This window comes from Phyllobates terribilis, unplaced genomic scaffold, assembly GCF_046119375.1.
Source record: "Phyllobates terribilis strain yellow unplaced genomic scaffold, ASM4611937v1 Scaffold_361__1_contigs__length_1927384, whole genome shotgun sequence".
Lineage (NCBI taxonomy): Eukaryota > Metazoa > Chordata > Amphibia > Anura > Dendrobatidae > Phyllobates > Phyllobates terribilis.
The window spans coordinates 1,083,499-1,104,563 of record NW_027363121.1 but is presented as its reverse complement, the minus strand read 5'-3'; the positions used below and the strand labels follow the sequence as shown (position 1 = coordinate 1,104,563).

Genomic DNA, 21,065 nt, shown 5'->3' with positions numbered 1-21,065 from the left:
TGTCGGATTTTGGGATGGACTCTTTGGCTTTGCTTTTCTTCTCCTCATTGGATTTTTCATGTTCAAAGTTGCAGAAGCCAGATTACAAGCTCATTTTGGTTCAACTTCAGCAACTGTGCATTGCATTGCCATGTAATGTAATGCAATGCTATCTTTCTAGCTCTCCCTTTTTACTTCCTTTTGGATAAACAGACATATTAGGCAAGCATTTTGGAGCTTTCACCTAAATAACTACAGGTGGTGAGATAAGCTGCACAATATAATTGACCTTTCAGTATATTGTTGCACACACACCATCTATTTAGCAAATGCCCTTGTTATCAACAGCAGCCTTTTAAACTCACCAGAGCTAACAGGTATGTGCGCTGGTTACTCGGCTGCGCTTAAAATTTCTTTTTTGGTTTGCTACAATGCCTTTTCTGAAACGTTGTCTCCCTCTGCTGGAACACTGACTTCTTTCATTTAATGCCTGCAGACTATAAAAGAGAACCCAACCCAAAAAGTTTGGTTGATTAGTCTGTGGCATTCTGTTAAACTGTTGCTTATGGCGGTCTCTGTGAGCTTCTCAGCGACATTCAGCCAGCCAGGTATCCTGCCTGCAGTAGATGGAATGTGGCAATGGAACGCTGGCTGCGCGTGTCATAATAGGCTCTGAGCCTTTATATACCTGTGCACAGCATTAGCCACCTTCAGTCTGCTGCTGGACAGCCAGCAGCAGCAGCAGCAGGAGAGGTATGTAATCAGCAGCCCTCCTGCTAAGGGTAGACAGCTGCTCGTTCCACCCCACCCCCCGCCTTAATTGGTTCTCCTCCCTTCCAACGGTGTTGAGGCGGGTGGGAACAGCAGGGGGTGAAGGTGCTGTGTTTAAAGAGGTGGAGTTATGCAGATCTAAAACGCGTGGATTGCAGCAGCAGCAAGCCGAAAAGTGCAGGCATGTAAGGGATCTAGAGGTTGACAACATGTCTTCTTAACGGGAGTCCAGGAGCTCATCTCCACAAATGGACTTTTCAGGATCCTTGGGTGGCTCCGTAGTTTGAAACCAATTCTGGTTATCGCTTCTCGGCCTTTTGGCTAAGATCAAGTGTAGTATCTGTTCTTATCAGTTTAATATCTGATACGTCCCCTATCTGGGGACCATATATTAAATGGATTTTTAGAACAGGGAGATGGAAAAAGAGCTTGCTCTGTCCACTCCACGCATTGACCTGGTATTGCAGTATCTCCAGGACCGGTGCACCCCTTCTTTAATGCAGTTTCTAAAATCAGAAAGAATTGAATTCAATGTTTTTTGTTCATTTTGCTTGTTTGTCGGATTTTGGGATGGACTCTTTGGCTTTGCTTTTCTTCTCCTCATTGGATTTTTCATGTTCAAAGTTGCAGAAGCCAGATAACAAGCTCATTTTGGTTCAACTTCAGCAACTGTGCATTGCATTGCCATGTAATGTAATGCAATGCTATCTTTCTAGCTCTCCCTTTTTACTTCCTTTTGGATAAACAGACATATTAGGCAAGCATTTTGGAGCTTTCACCTAAATAACTACAGGTGGTGAGATAAGCTGCACAATATAATTGACCTTTCAGTATATTGTTGCACACACACCATCTATTTAGCAAATGCCCTTGTTATCAACAGCAGCCTTTTAAACTCACCTGAGCTAACAGGTATGTGCGCTGGTTACTCTGCTGCGCTTAAAATTTCTTTTTTGGTTTGCTACAATGCCTTTTCTGAAACGTTGTCTCCCTCTGCTGGAACACTGACTTCTTTCATTTAATGCCTGCAGACTATAAAAGAGAACCCAACCCAAAAAGTTTGGTTGATTAGTCTGTGGCATTCTGTTAAACTGTTGCTTATGGCGGTCTCTGTGAGCTTCTCAGCGACATTCAGCCAGCCAGGTATCCTGCCTGCAGTAGATGGAATGTGGCAATGGAACGCTGGCTGCGCGTGTCATAATAGGCTCTGAGCCTTTATATACCTGTGCACAGCAGCAGCCACCTTCAGTCTGCTGCTGGACAGCCAGCAGCAGCAGCAGCAGGAGAGGTATGTAATCAGCAGCCCTCCTGCTAAGGGTAGACAGCTGCTCGTTCCACCCCACCCCCCGCCTTTATTGGTTCTCCTCCCTTCCAACGGTGTTGAGGCGGGTGGGAACAGCAGGGGGTGAAGGTGCTGTGTTTAAAGAGGTGGAGTTATGCAGATCTAAAACGCGTGGATTGCAGCAGCAGCAAGCCGAAAAGTGCAGGCATGTAAGGGATCTAGAGGTTGACAACATGTCTTCTTAACGGGAGTCCAGGAGCTCATCTCCACAAATGGACTTTTCAGGATCCTTGGGTGGCTCCGTAGTTTGAAACCAATTCTGGTTATCGCTTCTCGGCCTTTTGGCTAAGATCAAGTGTAGTATCTGTTCTTATCAGTTTAATATCTGATACGTCCCCTATTTGGGGACCATATATTAAATGGATTTTTAGAACAGGGAGATGGAAAAAGAGCTTGCTCTGTCCACTCCACGCATTGACCTGGTATTGCAGTATCTCCAGGACCGGTGCACCCCTTCTTTAATGCAGTTTCTAAAATCAGAAAGAATTGAATTCAATGTTTTTTGTTCATTTTGCTTGTTTGTCGGATTTTGGGATGGACTCTTTGGCTTTGCTTTTCTTCTCCTCATTGGATTTTTCATGTTCAAAGTTGCAGAAGCCAGATTACAAGCTCATTTTGGTTCAACTTCAGCAACTGTGCATTGCATTGCCATGTAATGTAATGCAATGCTATCTTTCTAGCTCTCCCTTTTTACTTCCTTTTGGATAAACAGATATATTAGGCAAGCATTTTGGAGCTTTCACCTAAATAACTACAGGTGGTGAGATAAGCTGCACAATATAATTGACCTTTCAGTATATTGTTGCACACACACCATCTATTTAGCAAATGCCCTTGTTATCAACAGCAGCCTTTTAAACTCACCTGAGCTAACAGGTATGTGCGCTGGTTACTCTGCTGCGCTTAAAATTTCTTTTTTGGTTTGCTACAATGCCTTTTCTGAAACGTTGTCTCCCTCTGCTGGAACACTGACTTCTTTCATTTAATGCCTGCAGACTATAAAAGAGAACCCAACCCAAAAAGTTTGGTTGATTAGTCTGTGGCATTCTGTTAAACTGTTGCTTATGGCGGTCTCTGTGAGCTTCTCAGCGACATTCAGCCAGCCAGGTATCCTGCCTGCAGTAGATGGAATGTGGCAATGGAACGCTGGCTGCGCATGTCATAATAGGCTCTGAGCCTTTATATACCTGTGCACAGCAGCAGCCACCTTCAGTCTGCTGCTGGACAGCCAGCAGCAGCAGCAGCAGGAGAGGTATGTAATCAGCAGCCCTCCTGCTAAGGGAAGACAGCTGCTCGTTCCACCCCACCCCCCGCCTTAATTGGTTCTCCTCCCTTCCAACGGTGTTGAGGCGGGTGGGAACAGCAGGGGGTGAAGGTGCTGTGTTTAAAGAGGTGGAGTTATGCAGATCTAAAACGCGTGGATTGCAGCAGCAGCAAGCCGAAAAGTGCAGGCATGTAAGGGATCTAGAGGTTGACAACATGTCTTCTTAACGGGAGTCCAGGAGCTCATCTCCACAAATGGACTTTTCAGGATCCTTGGGTGGCTCCGTAGTTTGAAACCAATTCTGGTTATCGCTTCTCGGCCTTTTGGCTAAGATCAAGTGTAGTATCTGTTCTTATAAGAACACAAGAGCTACGATCTACACTTGACGAGAGCGATCGAACTCGAAAGGAGAAGAGCTTCGGAGCCCAGCTGACATCGGAGAAGGAAGGCGGATATCGGTGGGAGGAAGAAGCTCTAAAGAATCCAGAAGAAGACGAAGACTCGGAGAAGAATCGGGCTGTCCTGTGGAATCTTCGAGTAAGAAAATCATCGAGACAAAGACCTTTCGGGGAATTTGTCCAGAACACGACGGGAGAAGAATCTGCATAGCTCCACCCATTTCGGGAAGAGCTCCAGATCCAGCTCCAAGAAGTAACTGCAGGAGGAAAGCCATGGCAAGCGCTGCGAGGAAGGCCGAAAAGAAGAGCCTGGAGCAGGGGACAGCCAGGAGGGCCCAGCCAGGAGCCGATTCTGACCCCAAGGACTCTGCCTCCACGACTGGCCAGCAGAAGGGACCCCAGAAGCCCCGCCACGAAGCTCCAGCCCTGGAGCCATGGATAAGGCAGACGGTGGCCCTGAAGCTGAAGGAAGTGGATGGGAGGGTGCCGGACATGTCCTCGGACGTGTTCTGCCAGAAGATGCTTCTGGATCGAGGCTTCTCCAGGTCGGACACCCTCAGCATCCAGACCTTCTTGACGGGGATCTTCTTCGTCACCTTCGCCACTGTGAACACCTGCAGGAGGTTCTGGGAAATGGTAAGCGCAAAAGGACCGGATAATTCTTTCTCTGCCTTTACAGGTAGCTGCCCTATCCAGAGGGATGAAAGGAGGATCACGGTCTCCATGCGCAACCCGCACACCCCAGGCCAAGACATCTGTACCTTCCTGAGACGCTTCTGTTTGGTTGTGAAGGAACCCTCTCACATCCTGAATGGACTCGGCTTCTGGACAGGTAAGTGGTCGGTGACTGTTAGACTTCACAGGGACCTGGCGTACTCAGACGGACTTCGGCACCTGCCCCCGACATTCTCCCTGGGCAACTCCTACGGCCTCATCTATTACCCGGACATGCCGCGGAACTGCAGGAGATGCGGCAAGAACGGCCACGAGATGAAGGACTGCAAGGAGGATGCCTGCAGGATTTGTCGAGTGACGGGACACAGCTCGAAGGACTGCCCGAAGAAGACGTCCTGCAACCTGTGTGGGCTGGCGGCTCATCTGTACAAGGATTGCCCCAAGCGTGAGAGATCCTGGGCATCAGTGGTTGCGACGACCCCAGCTCCGGAGGACAAGGCCCCGACGACCAGGCCTGTGAAGGTCAAGGACGCGACGACCAAGGCCCCAGCGGCCAAGGCCGAGACGACCAAGGCCAAAGCGGTCAAGGAGTCGGTGGCCAAAGCCCCAGCGACGGTCCCAGCAGCTCCGAAGCAGAAGAAAAAGTCAAAGGAGGGTAAGAGTTCTGTCACCCCTCTCTCGATCCCTCCCCCTGCCACCCCCGTCCAATCCCCCCCCACCCCGGCCACCCCTGCTGAGGATTCCACTTCCTCTTCCTCCTTCCCCTACTCCTCAGCAGGTGTCCTTTCCCCTGCCCCGGCAGCCACTCTCCCTCCCCAGACCATGGTAGCGGTGGAATTAACCTTTCCTCCACCTGCCGCTATCTATTCCGAGGAGGATTTTCCCCTTCTTGTCTCCCCAGTTCCAACCCGGGGAAAGAGGAAGGTGGAGGACAGCCCTGCTACTGAATCCTCCAAAAAGAAGATTCTGGATTTCGTAGGCGAAAAGGAGGATACCCTCACTGAGCCAGAAGAGATGGAGCACATGGTTGAGACCCTGGTGGCCGAGCCAGAAGAGGAGGAACTGGTGGTCGCCGAGATCGAGGCCGCGCTGCTTGACCAGATGGAGGAAGAGGGCCTGCTGGTGATCCCGTCACCAGCAGTCAACACCGACGAGGGACCACCCGACCGGAGTGGTAACTAAGGTGTATTGCCTGCGCTAACTTTTTCTTTTTTCCCTACATGATGGCTAATATTAACTTATTTTCCATTAATGTCAGGAGCATCAAGGACAAGTTCAGACGTCAGACTATTTATGCCTTCCTTACTTCCCAGTTGTGTGATGTTTATATGTTGCAGGAATGTTCCCTTCCCTCCTCTAGGTCCTTCAAACATCTGGCCAGGGAGTGGTCCCACGGTCCATCCTACTGGTCCGGTGGGGGTGACTGCAAGTCTGCGGGGGTCGCAATTCTGATCAGGGGGGGCGCATTCACGCTTGAGTCCGTCCAGGAGCTCATCTGCGGCAGGGCTCTTGTTGTAGATGGCAACTGGGCGGGAGAACCTGTCAGGTTCATCAACGTGTATGCGTCCCCACTGAAGAATGAGCGTTTGGAGCTTTTCCAGACCCTGCGACTTCAGCTTGCCACCACCAGGACCTTAGTGATGGCCGGGGATTTCAACTGCCCCATCGAGGAGGATGGTCGTAGTTCTGGCACATCTGCCAAGTTGGACATCACGTCCAAGCTGCTCATCGAGATGGTAACCGAGGCCTCTCTTCAGGACGTGGTGGGCTCCATGGGGAGAGGCTCCACGAACTATTCGTGGAGCCGACCCGATGACTCACTCCGCTCCAGGATTGACTTTGTGTTCACCTCTCGGGCAGTCAGGCAGAGTGGACACTCGATGGTCCCCTGCTTCTTCTCCGACCACAGAGCCATTCACTTACAAGGTGTCCTCGGCGACGGTTTTCCATCCGGCCCCGGCTCCTGGAAGCTGAATTGTGCTCTGCTGGCTCAGGATGAAGTCGTGGAGGAGCTGAGAGCAGCCTACGCAATGTGGCAGTCCTAAAAGGGTAGCTTCCAAACAGTCTCTGATTGGTGGGAATATGTTAAACTTGAGTTTCGCTGTTTCGTTCAGGCCAAGGGTCGACAACAGGCGTGTGAGAAGAGGAGGGACTTCAGAGGGCTGCAGCGCGAGCTGCGGTCGCTGCAGGACCTTCTTCACTGCGGCTGGGACGTGAGGGAGGAGCTGGAGGAGACCAAGAAGAGCCTGAAAAGGCACTTTGAGGAGGAGTCCAAGCGAATCGTCTTCCGTTTCAAAGTGGAGAATCTGGAGAAGGGTGAGAAATGTAACTCATTCTTTTTCAGGAAACTTCATGCCGGTCACACGCCCCTGAACGAGCTGCGAGACGAGAGCGGAAACATGCGACGTGGGAAGGAGGACGTGATGAGGGTCGTCAGCGACTTCTACAGCGAACTCTACTCCCACAAGACTACCGACCCCGACGCTGCTGATAAGTTCCTGTCAGGTATCACTAACCATCTTGATCCTGCAGGCACGGCAGCCTTGGACAAACCTCTGATGGTGGGCGAATTGCTCTCTGCCGCTAAATCCTTTAGGACCGGCAGGACCCCGGGCAGTGATGGTCTTCCAGCGGAGCTCTATGTAGCGCTGGGAGACCTCATCTGTCCGGACCTGTTGGACCTGTACGAGGAGATGGTGGTGGAGGGTAGAATGCCTCCATCTTTGAGGGAAGGAATGGTCACGATCCTGTACAAGCGGAAGGGAGAGAGGTGCGACCTGAGGAATTGGCGTCCCATCACTCTGCTCAACGTGGACTACAAGATCCTGGCCAAGACGATGGCGACACGACTTAAGACGGTCATCGGACGGATCATCCACCCGGACCAGACCTGCGGCATCCCTGGGCGTCGCATCGCAGACAGCCTCGCTCTCGTGCGGGACACGGTCGAGTACATCAAGGTCCGCCGCGCACACGCGGCCCTGGTCTCCTTGGATCAGGAGAAGGCCTTCGACCGGGTTTCCCACGAGTTCATGGGCCGAGCTCTGCACCGGTTAGGTTTGGGTAACATGTTTTGTTCGTATGTCCGTTTGATGTATTTTGATATCCACAGCTCGGTGTTGGTGAAAGGCTGGAAGACTGACCCCTTCCCTGTCCTCTCTGGGGTCAGACAAGGCTGCCCTCTATCACCTCTTCTTTTTGTTTGTGTTATAGAACTCTTCGCAGAGGCTATCCGGCAGAATGGAGAGATCAGAGGGATCACCGCACCGGGTCCGGGACGACACGAGGTCAAGTGCTCGCTCTACATGGACGACGTCACCGTCTTCTGCGCTGATCGTGGTTCAGTCGACGCCCTCGTCCAGACGTGTGAGAGGTTCGGCCGGGCTTCAGGGGCCAAAGTCAACTGCAGGAAGTCGGAAGCCATGCTCTTCGGGGATTGGCAGCCGGCCTCCTCCGCCCCCTTCCCCTTCAACATTCAACCGGATTTCCTCAAGGTGCTGGGAGTCTGGTTCGGGAAGGAAGGAGCGGCCCTCAAGTCCTGGCAAGAACGCTTGGCCAAGGTGAAGCAACGGATCGGACTCTGGAGCCTCAGACACCTCACTTGTGAGGGTAAGGCACTCGTCCTGCGTAATGAGGTCCTGCCCGTCTTGCAGTACACGGCGCAGGCCTGGCCCCCACACGTCACTGTGTGCAGGGCCATTACCAGGACAGTGTTTCACTTTGTCTGGGGATCCAAGATGGACAGAGTCAGGCGGGCCGTCATGTACAAGGAGCCTCGCAAGGGTGGGAAGGGCGTTCCAGATATCCCCACCCTCCTGCGATCCTCTTTTGTGTGTGATTGTGTCCGCCGGACTTTGCAAGTCAAGAATGGCTCCGCGGGCAGGTCCATGTCTCGCTTCTTCCTGCTTCCTCTTTGGAGGCGACTCGGCTGGGACAAGTGGGACAGCTCCTTCCCCTAAAACTGGACGACGCCATGGTTCTACGGAGACGTCGTTCGATTTGTGGGGGAACATCAACTGGAGGGACTCAAGCCCGACTTGTGGAAGCCCAAAACTATCCACAAGCTCATCAGAGCCAAGGATGACGTGGAGAACATCACAGGACTTCACCAGGACACGCTGGAGACTGTGTGGACAAATGTGTCGTCTGACAGGCTGACCAACGGGCACAAGGACTTGTCGTGGATGGCGATTCAGGGCGGACTGCCCGTCCGGTCATTCATGCATGCCCGGAACCTGTGCAAGACCCGGTACTGCCCAAGGTGCCCCTTCGTGGAGGAAACATCTTTGCACACTTTTTGGGACTGCGGATTTGCACAGCGCTTGTTGACTGCCCTTGAGGACGACCTGAGGAACTCTGTCCCCAGGGCGAGCCTATCGCACCATTCTGTGCTTTACGGACTCTTCCCTGGGGTTCATACCGTCGGAGCCATCCAGGAATCCAGGAGGCTTGGCGCCTTATGAACTGCTTCAAGGATGCCGTTTGGGTCGCCAGGAACCGGCTCATCTTGAGGAGGGAGAGGATGTCCATCCAGGACTGCCGCAGGCTGATCCACAGCCTGCTCAGAGACTATTCCATCGTGGACGGTCCGGAGGACGAGGATGAGGACTAAACCCCTCCTCCCCCTCTCCCCTTATGTGTCTTGTCTTTCAATAAAGCTTCGGTCCTGTGATTTTCCCCTCCCCATCCCCTTTTTCCCAATCCCCATCCCTTATCACGGTTCGTCGTATTGTATTGATTGACATGCTTTTTCTTTCAGATTGAGTGTTTTGTGTAGCATAGGGGTGTGATGTGTCTAGTTAGTGCGTCGTATCCTCATGCTATGTAAATATGATGTAGAATTCTGTGTGTACTGGGCTGCGGCACTGTACACTGTCTGTTAACTTATTTTTTGTGCTAATAAAAGATATATTCAATCAAAAAAAATCTGTTCTTATCAGTTTAATATCTGATACGTCCCCTATCTGGGGACCATATATTAAATGGATTTTTAGAACAGGGAGATGGAAAAAGAGCTTGCTCTGTCCACTCCACGCATTGACCTGGTATTGCAGTATCTCCAGGACCGGTGCACCCCTTCTTTAATGCAGTTTCTAAAATCAGAAAGAATTGAATTCAATGTTTTTTGTTCATTTTGCTTGTTTGTCGGATTTTGGGATGGACTCTTTGGCTTTGCTTTTCTTCTCCTCATTGGATTTTTCATGTTCAAAGTTGCAGAAGCCAGATTACAAGCTCATTTTGGTTCAACTTCAGCAACTGTGCATTGCATTGCCATGTAATGTAATGCAATGCTATCTTTCTAGCTCTCCCTTTTTACTTCCTTTTGGATAAACAGACATATTAGGCAAGCATTTTGGAGCTTTCACCTAAATAACTACAGGTGGTGAGATAAGCTGCACAATATAATTGACCTTTCAGTATATTGTTGCACACACACCATCTATTTAGCAAATGCCCTTGTTATCAACAGCAGCCTTTTAAACTCACTTGAGCTAACAGGTATGTGCGCTGGTTACTCTGCTGCGCTTAAAATTTCTTTTTTGGTTTGCTACAATGCCTTTTCTGAAACGTTGTCTCCCTCTGCTGGAACACTGACTTCTTTCATTTAATGCCTGCAGACTATAAAAGAGAACCCAACCCAAAAAGTTTGGTTGATTAGTCTGTGGCATTCTGTTAAACTGTTGCTTATGGCGGTCTCTGTGAGCTTCTCAGCGACATTCAGCCAGCCAGGTATCCTGCCTGCAGTAGATGGAATGTGGCAATGGAACGCTGGCTGCGCGTGTCATAATAGGCTCTGAGCCTTTATATACCTGTGCACAGCAGCAGCCACCTTCAGTCTGCTGCTGGACAGCCAGCAGCAGCAGCAGGAGAGGTATGTAATCAGCAGCCCTCCTGCTAAGGGTAGACAGCTGCTCGTTCCACCCCACCCCCCGCCTTAATTGGTTCTCCTCCCTTCCAACGGTGTTGAGGCGGGTGGGAACAGCAGGGGGTGAAGGTGCTGTGTTTAAAGAGGTGGAGTTATGCAGATCTAAAACGCGTGGATTGCAGCAGCAGCAAGCCGAAAAGTGCAGGCATGTAAGGGATCTAGAGGTTGACAACATGTCTTCTTAACGGGAGTCCAGGAGCTCATCTCCACAAATGGACTTTTCAGGATCCTTGGGTGGCTCCGTAGTTTGAAACCAATTCTGGTTATCGCTTCTCGGCCTTTTGGCTAAGATCAAGTGTAGTATCTGTTCTTATCAGTTTAATATCTGATACGTCCCCTATCTGGGGACCATATATTAAATGGATTTTTAGAACAGGGAGATGGAAAAAGAGCTTGCTCTGTCCACTCCACGCATTGACCTGGTATTGCAGTATCTCCAGGACCGGTGCACCCCTTCTTTAATGCAGTTTCTAAAATCAGAAAGAATTGAATTCAATGTTTTTTGTTCATTTTGCTTGTTTGTCGGATTTTGGGATGGACTCTTTGGCTTTGCTTTTCTTCTCCTCATTGGATTTTTCATGTTCAAAGTTGCAGAAGCCAGATTACAAGCTCATTTTGGTTCAACTTCAGCAACTGTGCATTGCATTGCCATGTAATGTAATGCAATGCTATCTTTCTAGCTCTCCCTTTTTACTTCCTTTTGGATAAACAGACATATTAGGCAAGCATTTTGGAGCTTTCACCTAAATAACTACAGGTGGTGAGATAATCTGCACAATATAATTGACCTTTCAGTATATTGTTGCACACACACCATCTATTTAGCAAATGCCCTTGTTATCAACAGCAGCCTTTTAAACTCACCTGAGCTAACAGGTATGTGCGCTGGTTACTCTGCTGCGCTTAAAATTTCTTTTTTGGTTTGCTACAATGCCTTTTCTGAAACGTTGTCTCCCTCTGCTGGAACACTGACTTCTTTCATTTAATGCCTGCAGACTATAAAAGAGAACCCAACCCAAAAAGTTTGGTTGATTAGTCTGTGGCATTCTGTTAAACTGTTGCTTATGGCGGTCTCTGTGAGCTTCTCAGCGACATTCAGCCAGCCAGGTATCCTGCCTGCAGTAGATGGAATGTGGCAATGGAACGCTGGCTGCGCGTGTCATAATAGGCTCTGAGCCTTTATATACCTGTGCACAGCAGCAGCCACCTTCAGTCTGCTGCTGGACAGCCAGCAGCAGCAGCAGCAGGAGAGGTATGTAATCAGCAGCCCTCCTGCTAAGGGTAGACAGCTGCTCGTTCCACCCCACCCCCCGCCTTAATTGGTTCTCCTCCCTTCCAACGGTGTTGAGGCGGGTGGGAACAGCAGGGGTTGAAGGTGCTGTGTTTAAAGAGGTGGAGTTATGCAGATCTAAAACGCGTGGATTGCAGCAGCAGCAAGCCGAAAAGTGCAGGCATGTAAGGGATCTAGAGGTTGACAACATGTCTTCTTAACGGGAGTCCAGGAGCTCATCTCCACAAATGGACTTTTCAGGATCCTTGGGTGGCTCCGTAGTTTGAAACCAATTCTGGTTATCGCTTCTCGGCCTTTTGGCTAAGATCAAGTGTAGTATCTGTTCTTATCAGTTTAATATCTGATACGTCCCCTATCTGGGGACCATATATTAAATGGATTTTTAGAACAGGGAGATGGAAAAAGAGCTTGCTCTGTCCACTCCACGCATTGACCTGGTATTGCAGTATCTCCAGGACCGGTGCACCCCTTCTTTAATGCAGTTTCTAAAATCAGAAAGAATTGAATTCAATGTTTTTTGTTCATTTTGCTTGTTTGTCGGATTTTGGGATGGACTCTTTGGCTTTGCTTTTCTTCTCCTCATTGGATTTTTCATGTTCAAAGTTGCAGAAGCCAGATTACAAGCTCATTTTGGTTCAACTTCAGCAACTGTGCATTGCATTGCCATGTAATGTAATGCAATGCTATCTTTCTAGCTCTCCCTTTTTACTTCCTTTTGGATAAACAGACATATTAGGCAAGCATTTTGGAGCTTTCACCTAAATAACTACAGGTGGTGAGATAAGCTGCACAATATAATTGACCTTTCAGTATATTGTTGCACACACACCATCTATTTAGCAAATGCCCTTGTTGTCAACAGCAGCCTTTTAAACTCACCTGAGCTAACAGGTATGTGCGCTGGTTACTCTGCTGCGCTTAAAATTTCTTTTTTGGTTTGCTACAATGCCTTTTCTGAAACGTTGTCTCCCTCTGCTGGAACACTGACTTCTTTCATTTAATGCCTGCAGACTATAAAAGAGAACCCAACCCAAAAAGTTTGGTTGATTAGTCTGTGGCATTCTGTTAAACTGTTGCTTATGGCGGTCTCTGTGAGCTTCTCAGCAACATTCAGCCAGCCAGGTATCCTGCCTGCAGTAGATGGAATGTGGCAATGGAACGCTGGCTGCGCGTGTCATAATAGGCTCTGAGCCTTTATATACCTGTGCACAGCAGCAGCCACCTTCAGTCTGCTGCTGGACAGCCAGCAGCAGCAGCAGCAGGAGAGGTATGTAATCAGCAGCCCTCCTGCTAAGGGTAGACAGCTGCTCGTTCCACCCCACCCTCCGCCTTAATTGGTTCTCCTCCCTTCCAACGGTGTTGAGGCGGGTGGGAACAGCAGGGGGTGAAGGTGCTGTGTTTAAAGAGGTGGAGTTATGCAGATCTAAAACGCGTGGATTGCAGCAGCAGCAAGCCGAAAAGTGCAGGCATGTAAGGGATCTAGAGGTTGACAACATGTCTTCTTAACGGGAGTCCAGGAGCTCATCTCCACAAATGGACTTTTCAGGATCCTTCGGTGGCTCCGTAGTTTGAAACCAATTCTGGTTATCGCTTCTCGGCCTTTTGGCTAAGATCAAGTGTAGTATCTGTTCTTATCAGTTTAACATCTGATACGTCCCCTATCTGGGGACCATATATTAAATGGATTTTTAGAACAGGGAGATGGAAAAAGAGCTTGCTCTGTCCACTCCACGCATTGACCTGGTATTGCAGTATCTCCAGGACCGGTGCACCCCTTCTTTAATGCAGTTTCTAAAATCAGAAAGAATTGAATTCAATGTTTTTTGTTCATTTTGCTTGTTTGTCGGATTTTGGGATGGACTCTTTGGCTTTGCTTTTCTTCTCCTCATTGGATTTTTCATGTTCAAAGTTGCAGAAGCCAGATTACAAGCTCATTTTGGTTCAACTTCAGCAACTGTGCATTGCATTGCCATGTAATGTAATGCAATGCTATCTTTCTAGCTCTCCCTTTTTACTTCCTTTTGGATAAACAGACATATTAGGCAAGCATTTTGGAGCTTTCACCTAAATAACTACAGGTGGTGAGATAAGCTGCACAATATAATTGACCTTTCAGTATATTGTTGCACACACACCATCTATTTAGCAAATGCCCTTGTTGTCAACAGCAGCCTTTTAAACTCACCTGAGCTAACAGGTATGTGCGCTGGTTACTCTGCTGCGCTTAAAATTTCTTTTTTGGTTTGCTACAATGCCTTTTCTGAAACGTTGTCTCCCTCTGCTGGAACACTGACTTCTTTCATTTAATGCCTGCAGACTATAAAAGAGAACCCAACCCAAAAAGTTTGGTTGATTAGTCTGTGGCATTCTGTTAAACTGTTGCTTATGGCGGTCTCTGTGAGCTTCTCAGCGACATTCAGCCAGCCAGGTATCCTGCCTGCAGTAGATGGAATGTGGCAATGGAACGCTGGCTGCGCGTGTCATAATAGGCTCTGAGCCTTAATATACCTGTGCACAGCAGCAGCCACCTTCAGTCTGCTGCTGGACAGCCAGCAGCAGCAGCAGCAGGAGAGGTATGTAATCAGCAGCCCTCCTGCTAAGGGTAGACAGCTGCTCGTTCCACCCCACCCCCCGCCTTAATTGGTTCTCCTCCCTTCCAACGGTGTTGAGGCGGGTGGGAACAGCAGGGGGTGAAGGTGCTGTGTTTAAAGAGGTGGAGTTATGCAGATCTAAAACGCGTGGATTGCAGCAGCAGCAAGCCGAAAAGTGCAGGCATGTAAGGGATCTAGAGGTTGACAACATGTCTTCTTAACGGGAGTCCAGGAGCTCATCTCCACAAATGGACTTTTCAGGATCCTTGGGTGGCTCCGTAGTTTGAAACCAATTCTGGTTATCGCTTCTCGGCCTTTTGGCTAAGATCAAGTGTAGTATCTGTTCTTATCAGTTTAATATCTGATACGTCCCCTATCTGGGGACCATATATTAAATGGATTTTTAGAACAGGGAGATGGAAAAAGAGCTTGCTCTGTCCACTCCACGCATTGACCTGGTATTGCAGTATCTCCAGGACCGGTGCACCCCTTCTTTAATGCAGTTTCTACAATCAGAAAGAATTGAATTCAATGTTTTTTGTTCATTTTGCTTGTTTGTCGGATTTTGGGATGGACTCTTTGGCTTTGCTTTTCTTCTCCTCATTGGATTTTTCATGTTCAAAGTTGCAGAAGCCAGATTACAAGCTCATTTTGGTTCAACTTCAGCAACTGTGCATTGCATTGCCATGTAATGTAATGCAATGCTATCTTTCTAGCTCTCCCTTTTTACTTCCTTTTGGATAAACAGACATATTAGGCAAGCATTTTGGAGCTTTCACCTAAATAACTACAGGTGGTGAGATAAGCTGCACAATATAATTGACCTTTCAGTATATTGTTGCACACACACCATCTATTTAGCAAATGCCCTTGTTGTCAACAGCAGCCTTTTAAGCTCACCTGAGCTAACAGGTATGTGCGCTGGTTACTCTGCTGCGCTTAAAATTTCTTTTTTGGTTTGCTACAATGCCTTTTCTGAAACGTTGTCTCCCTCTGCTGGAACACTGACTTCTTTCATTTAATGCCTGCAGACTATAAAAGAGAACCCAACCCAAAAAAGTTTGGTTGATTAGTCTGTGGCATTCTGTTAAACTGTTGCTTATGGCGGTCTCTGTGAGCTTCTCAGCGACATTCAGCCAGCCAGGTATCCTGCCTGCAGTAGATAGAATGTGGCAATGGAACGCTGGCTGCGCGTGTCATAATAGGCTCTGAGCCTTTATATACCTGTGCACAGCAGCAGCCACCTTCAGTCTGCTGCTGGACAGCCAGCAGCAGCAGCAGCAGGAGAGGTATGTAATCAGCAGCCCTCCTGCTAAGGGTAGACAGCTGCTCGTTCCACCCCACCCCCCGCCTTAATTGGTTCTCCTCCCTTCCAACGGTGTTGAGGCGGGTGGGAACAGCAGGGGGTGAAGGTGCTGTGTTTAAAGAGGTGGAGTTATGCAGATCTAAAACGCGTGGATTGCAGCAGCAGCAAGCCGAAAAGTGCAGGCATGTAAGGGATCTAGAGGTTGACAACATGTCTTCTTAACGGGAGTCCAGGAGCTCATCTCCACAAATGGACTTTTCAGGATCCTTGGGTGGCTCCGTAGTTTGAAACCAATTCTGGTTATCGCTTCTCGGCCTTTTGGCTAAGATCAAGTGTAGTATCTGTTCTTATCAGTTTAATATCTGATACGTCCCCTATCTGGGGACCATATATTAAATGGATTTTTAGAACAGGGAGATGGAAAAAGAGCTTGCTCTGTCCACTCCACGCATTGACCTGGTATTGCAGTATCTCCAGGACCGGTGCACCCCTTCTTTAATGCAGTTTCTAAAATCAGAAAAAATTGAATTCAATGTTTTTTGTTCATTTTGCTTGTTTGTCGGATTTTGGGATGGACTCTTTGGCTTTGCTTTTCTTCTCCTCATTGGATTTTTCATGTTCAAAGTTGCAGAAGCCAGATTACAAGCTCATTTTGGTTCAACTTCAGCAACTGTGCATTGCATTGCCATGTAATGTAATGCAATGCTATCTTTCTAGCTCTCCCTTTTTACTTCCTTTTGGATAAACAGACATATTAGGCAAGCATTTTGGAGCTTTCACCTAAATAACTACAGGTGGTGAGATAAGCTGCACAATATAATTGACCTTTCAGTATATTGTTGCACACACACCATCTATTTAGCAAATGCCCTTGTTATCAACAGCAGCCTTTTAAACTCACCTGAGCTAACAGGTATGTGCGCTGGTTACTCTGCTGCGCTTAAAATTTCTTTTTTGGTTTGCTACAATGCCTTTTCTGAAACGTTGTCTCCCTCTGCTGGAACACTGACTTCTTTCATTTAATGCCTGCAGACTATAAAAGAGAACCCAACCCAAAAAGTTTGGTTGATTAGTCTGTGGCATTCTGTTAAACTGTTGCTTATGGCGGTCTCTGTGAGCTTCTCAGCGACATTCAGCCAGCCAGGTATCCTGCCTGCAGTAGATGGAATGTGGCAATGGAACGCTGGCTGCGCGTGTCATAATAGGCTCTGAGCCTTTATATACCTGTGCACAGCAGCAGCCACCTTCAGTCTGCTGCTGGACAGCCAGCAGCAGCAGCAGCAGGAGAGGTATGTAACCAGCAGCCCTCCTGCTAAGGGTAGACAGCTGCTCGTTCCACCCCACCCCCCGCCTTAATTGGTTCTCCTCCCTTCCAACGGTGTTGAGGCGGGTGGGAACAGCAGGGGGTGAAGGTGCTGTGTTTAAAGAGGTGGAGTTATGCAGATCTAAAACGCGTGGATTGCAGCAGCAGCAAGCCGAAAAGTGCAGGCATGTAAGGGATCTAGAGGTTGACAACATGTCTTCTTAACGGGAGTCCAGGAGCTCATCTCCACAAATGGACTTTTCAGGATCCTTGGGTGGCTCCGTAGTTTGAAACCAATTCTGGTTATCGCTTCTCGGCCTTTTGGCTAAGATCAAGTGTAGTATCTGTTCTTATCAGTTTAATATCTGATACGTCCCCTATCTGGGGACCATATATTAAATGGATTTTTAGAACAGTTAGATGGAAAAAGAGCTTGCTCTGTCCACTCCACGCATTGACCTGGTATTGCAGTATCTCCAGGACCGGTGCACCCCTTCTTTAATGCAGTTTCTAAAATCAGAAAGAATTGAATTCAATGTTTTTTGTTCATTTTGCTTGTTTGTCGGATTTTGGAATGGACTCTTTGGCTTTGCTTTTCTTCTCCTCATTGGATTTTTCATGTTCAAAGTTGCAGAAGCCAGATTACAAGCTCATTTTGGTTCAACTTCAGCAACTGTGCATTGCATTGCCATGTAATGTAATGCAATGCTATCTTTCTAGCTCTCCCTTTTTACTTCCTTTTGGATAAACAGACATATTAGGCAAGCATTTTGGAGCTTTCACCTAAATAACTACAGGTGGTGAGATAAGCTGCACAATATAATTGACCTTTCAGTATATTGTTGCACACACACCATCTATTTAGCAAATGCCCTTGTTATCAACAGCAGCCTTTTAAACTCACCTGAGCTAACAGGTATGTGCGCTGGTTACTCTGCTGCGCTTAAAATTTCTTTTTTGGTTTGCTACAATGCCTTTTCTGAAACGTTGTCTCCCTCTGCTGGAACACTGACTTCTTTCATTTAATGCCTGCAGACTATAAAAGAGAACCCAACCCAAAAAGTTTGGTTGATTAGTCTGTGGCATTCTGTTAAACTGTTGCTTATGGCGGTCTCTGTGAGCTTCTCAGCGACATTCAGCCAGCCAGGTATCCTGCCTGCAGTAGATGGAATGTGGCAATGGAACGCTGGCTGCGCGTGTCATAATAGGCTCTGAGCCTTTATATACCTGTGCACAGCAGCAGCCACCTTCAGTCTGCTGCTGGACAGCCAGCAGCAGCAGCAGCAGGAGAGGTATGTAACCAGCAGCCCTCCTGCTAAGGGTAGACAGCTGCTCGTTCCACCCCACCCCCCGCCTTAATTGGTTCTCCTCCCTTCCAACGGTGTTGAGGCGGGTGGGAACAGCAGGGGGTGAAGGTGCTGTGTTTAAAGAGGTGGAGTTATGCAGATCTAAAACGCGTGGATTGCAGCAGCAGCAAGCCGAAAAGTGCAGGCATGTAAGGGATCTAGAGGTTGACAACATGTCTTCTTAACGGGAGTCCAGGAGCTCATCTCCACAAATGGACTTTTCAGGATCCTTGGGTGGCTCCGTAGTTTGAAACCAATTCTGGTTATCGCTTCTCGGCCTTTTGGCTAAGATCAAGTGTAGTATCTGTTCTTATCAGTTTAATATCTGATACGTCCCCTATCTGGGGACCATATATTAAATGGATTTTTAGAACAGTTAGATGGAAAAAGAGCTTGCTCTGTCCACTCCACGCATTGACCTGGTATTGCAGTATCTCCAGGACCGGTGCACCCCTTCTTTAATGCAGTTTCTAAAATCAGAAAGAATTGAATTCAATGTTTTTTGTTCATTTTGCTTGTTTGTCGGATTTTGGAATGGACTCTTTGGCTTTGCTTTTCTTCTCCTCATTGGATTTTTCATGTTCAAAGTTGCAGAAGCCAGATTACAAGCTCATTTTGGTTCAACTTCAGCAACTGTGCATTGCATTGCCATGTAATGTAATGCAATGCTATCTTTCTAGCTCTCCCTTTTTACTTCCTTTTGGATAAACAGACATATTAGGCAAGCATTTTGGAGCTTTCACCTAAATAACTACAGGTGGTGAGATAAGCTGCACAATATAATTGACCTTTCAGTATATTGTTGCACACACACCATCTATTTAGCAAATGCCCTTGTTATCAACAGCAGCCTTTTAAACTCACCTGAGCTAACAGGTATGTGCGCTGGTTACTCTGCTGCGCTTAAAATTTCTTTTTTGGTTTGCTACAATGCCTTTTCTGAAACGTTGTCTCCCTCTGCTGGAACACTGACTTCTTTCATTTAATGCCTGCAGACTATAAAAGAGAACCCAACCCAAAAAGTTTGGTTGATTAGTCTGTGGCATTCTGTTAAACTGTTGCTTATGGCGGTCTCTGTGAGCTTCTCAGCGACATTCAGCCAGCCAGGTATCCTGCCTGCAGTAGATGGAATGTGGCAATGGAACGCTGGCTGCGCGTGTCATAATAGGCTCTGAGCCTTTATATACCTGTGCACAGCAGCAGCCACCTTCAGTCTGCTGCTGGACAGCCAGCAGCAGCAGCAGCAGGAGAGGTATGTAATCAGCAGCCCTCCTGCTAAGGGTAGACAGCTGCTCGTTCCACCCCACCCCCCGCCTTAATTGGTTCTCCTCCCTTCCAACGGTGTTGAGGCGGGTGGGAACAGCAGGGGGTGAAGGTGCTGTGTTTAAAGAGGTGGAGTTATGCAGATCTAAAACGCGTGGATTGCAGCAGCAGCAAGCCGAAAAGTGCAGGCATGTAAGGGATCTAGAGGTTGACAACATGTCTTCTTAACGGGAGTCCAGGAGCTCATCTCCACAAATGGACTTTTCAGGATCCTTGGGTGGCTCCGTAGTTTGAAACCAATTCTGGTTATCGCTTCTCGGCCTTTTGGCTAAGATCAAGTGTAGTATCTGTTCTTATCAGTTTAATATCTGATACGTCCCCTATCTGGGGACCATATATTAAATGGATTTTTAGAACAGGGAGATGGAAAAAGAGCTTGCTCTGTCCACTCCACGCATTGACCTGGTATTGCAGTATCTCCAGGACCGGTGCACCCCTTCTTTAATGCAGTTTCTAAAATCAGAAAGAATTGAATTCAATGTTTTTTGTTCATTTTGCTTGTTTGTCGGATTTTGGGATGGACTCTTTGGCTTTGCTTTTCTTCTCCTCATTGGATTTTTCATGTTCAAAGTTGCAGAAGCCAGATTACAAGCTCATTTTGGTTCAACTTCAGCAACTGTGCATTGCATTGCCATGTAATGTAATGCAATGCTATCTTTCTAGCTCTCCCTTTTTACTTCCTTTTGGATAAACAGACATATTAGGCAAGCATTTTGGAGCTTTCACCTAAATAACTACAGGTGGTGAGATAAGCTGCACAATATAATTGACCTTTCAGTATATTGTTGCACACACACCATCTATTTAGCAAATGCCCTTGTTATCAACAGCAGCCTTTTAAACTCACCTGAGCTAACAGGTATGTGCGCTGGTTACTCTGCTGCGCTTAAAATTTCTTTTTTGGTTTGCTACAATGCCTTTTCTGAAACGTTGTCTCCCTCTGCTGGAACACTGACTTCTTTCATTTAATGCCTGCAGACTATAAAAGAGAACCCAACCCAAAAAGTTTGGTTGATTAGTCTGTGGCATTCTGTTAAACTGTTGCTTATGGCGGTCTCTGTGAGCTTCTCAGCGACATTCAGCCAGCCAGGTATCCTGCCTGCAGTAGATGGAATGTGGCAATGGAACGCTGGCTGCACGTGTCATAATAGGCTCTGAGCCTTTATATACCTGTGCACAGCAGCAGCCACCTTCAGTCTGCTGCTGGACAGCCAGCAGCAGCAGCAGCAGGAGAGGTATGTAATCAGCAGCCCTCCTGCTAAGGGTAGACAGCTGCTCGTTCCACCCCACCCCCCGCCTTAATTGGTTCTCCTCCCTTCCAACGGTGTTGAGGCGGGTGGGAACAGCAGGGGGTGAAGGTGCTGTGTTTAAAGAGGTGGAGTTATGCAGATCTAAAACGCGTGGATTGCAGCAGCAGCAAGCCGAAAAGTGCAGGCATGTAAGGGATCTAGAGGTTGACAACATGTCTTCTTAACGGGAGTCCAGGAGCTCATCTCCACAAATGGACTTTTCAGGATCCTTGGGTGGCTCCGTAGTTTGAAACCAATTCT

The 21,065-nt window shown here is 47.9% G+C and overlaps 11 non-coding genes and 1 pseudogene across 11 annotated transcripts; all 12 read left to right on the top strand.

Annotated features, from left to right (window-relative positions):
* The first annotated feature begins 1,051 nt into the window (after positions 1-1,051).
* Positions 1,052-1,242, top strand: LOC141222397 (U2 spliceosomal RNA). The gene has a single exon (XR_012290168.1). It is a non-coding gene; the product is annotated as a U2 spliceosomal RNA (small nuclear RNA).
* A 1,115-nt stretch (positions 1,243-2,357) lies between these two features.
* LOC141222700 (U2 spliceosomal RNA) lies at positions 2,358-2,548 on the top strand. The gene has a single exon (XR_012290458.1). It is a non-coding gene; the product is annotated as a U2 spliceosomal RNA (small nuclear RNA).
* Positions 2,549-3,663: 1,115 nt separating this feature from the next.
* LOC141222329 (U2 spliceosomal RNA) lies at positions 3,664-3,762 on the top strand (annotated as a pseudogene).
* A 5,551-nt stretch (positions 3,763-9,313) lies between these two features.
* On the top strand, positions 9,314-9,508 carry LOC141222834 (U2 spliceosomal RNA). The gene has a single exon (XR_012290584.1). It is a non-coding gene; the product is annotated as a U2 spliceosomal RNA (small nuclear RNA).
* Positions 9,509-10,620: 1,112 nt separating this feature from the next.
* Positions 10,621-10,811, top strand: LOC141222396 (U2 spliceosomal RNA). The gene has a single exon (XR_012290167.1). It is a non-coding gene; the product is annotated as a U2 spliceosomal RNA (small nuclear RNA).
* A 1,115-nt stretch (positions 10,812-11,926) lies between these two features.
* Positions 11,927-12,117, top strand: LOC141222395 (U2 spliceosomal RNA). The gene has a single exon (XR_012290166.1). It is a non-coding gene; the product is annotated as a U2 spliceosomal RNA (small nuclear RNA).
* A 1,115-nt stretch (positions 12,118-13,232) lies between these two features.
* On the top strand, positions 13,233-13,423 carry LOC141222720 (U2 spliceosomal RNA). The gene has a single exon (XR_012290477.1). It is a non-coding gene; the product is annotated as a U2 spliceosomal RNA (small nuclear RNA).
* A 1,115-nt stretch (positions 13,424-14,538) lies between these two features.
* LOC141222394 (U2 spliceosomal RNA) lies at positions 14,539-14,729 on the top strand. Its single transcript, XR_012290165.1, has one exon. It is a non-coding gene; the product is annotated as a U2 spliceosomal RNA (small nuclear RNA).
* Positions 14,730-15,845: 1,116 nt separating this feature from the next.
* On the top strand, positions 15,846-16,036 carry LOC141222392 (U2 spliceosomal RNA). The gene has a single exon (XR_012290164.1). It is a non-coding gene; the product is annotated as a U2 spliceosomal RNA (small nuclear RNA).
* A 1,115-nt stretch (positions 16,037-17,151) lies between these two features.
* On the top strand, positions 17,152-17,342 carry LOC141222814 (U2 spliceosomal RNA). The gene has a single exon (XR_012290566.1). It is a non-coding gene; the product is annotated as a U2 spliceosomal RNA (small nuclear RNA).
* A 1,115-nt stretch (positions 17,343-18,457) lies between these two features.
* Positions 18,458-18,648, top strand: LOC141222813 (U2 spliceosomal RNA). Its single transcript, XR_012290565.1, has one exon. It is a non-coding gene; the product is annotated as a U2 spliceosomal RNA (small nuclear RNA).
* A 1,115-nt stretch (positions 18,649-19,763) lies between these two features.
* LOC141222391 (U2 spliceosomal RNA) lies at positions 19,764-19,954 on the top strand. The gene has a single exon (XR_012290163.1). It is a non-coding gene; the product is annotated as a U2 spliceosomal RNA (small nuclear RNA).
* The last annotated feature ends 1,111 nt before the right edge of the window (positions 19,955-21,065 follow it).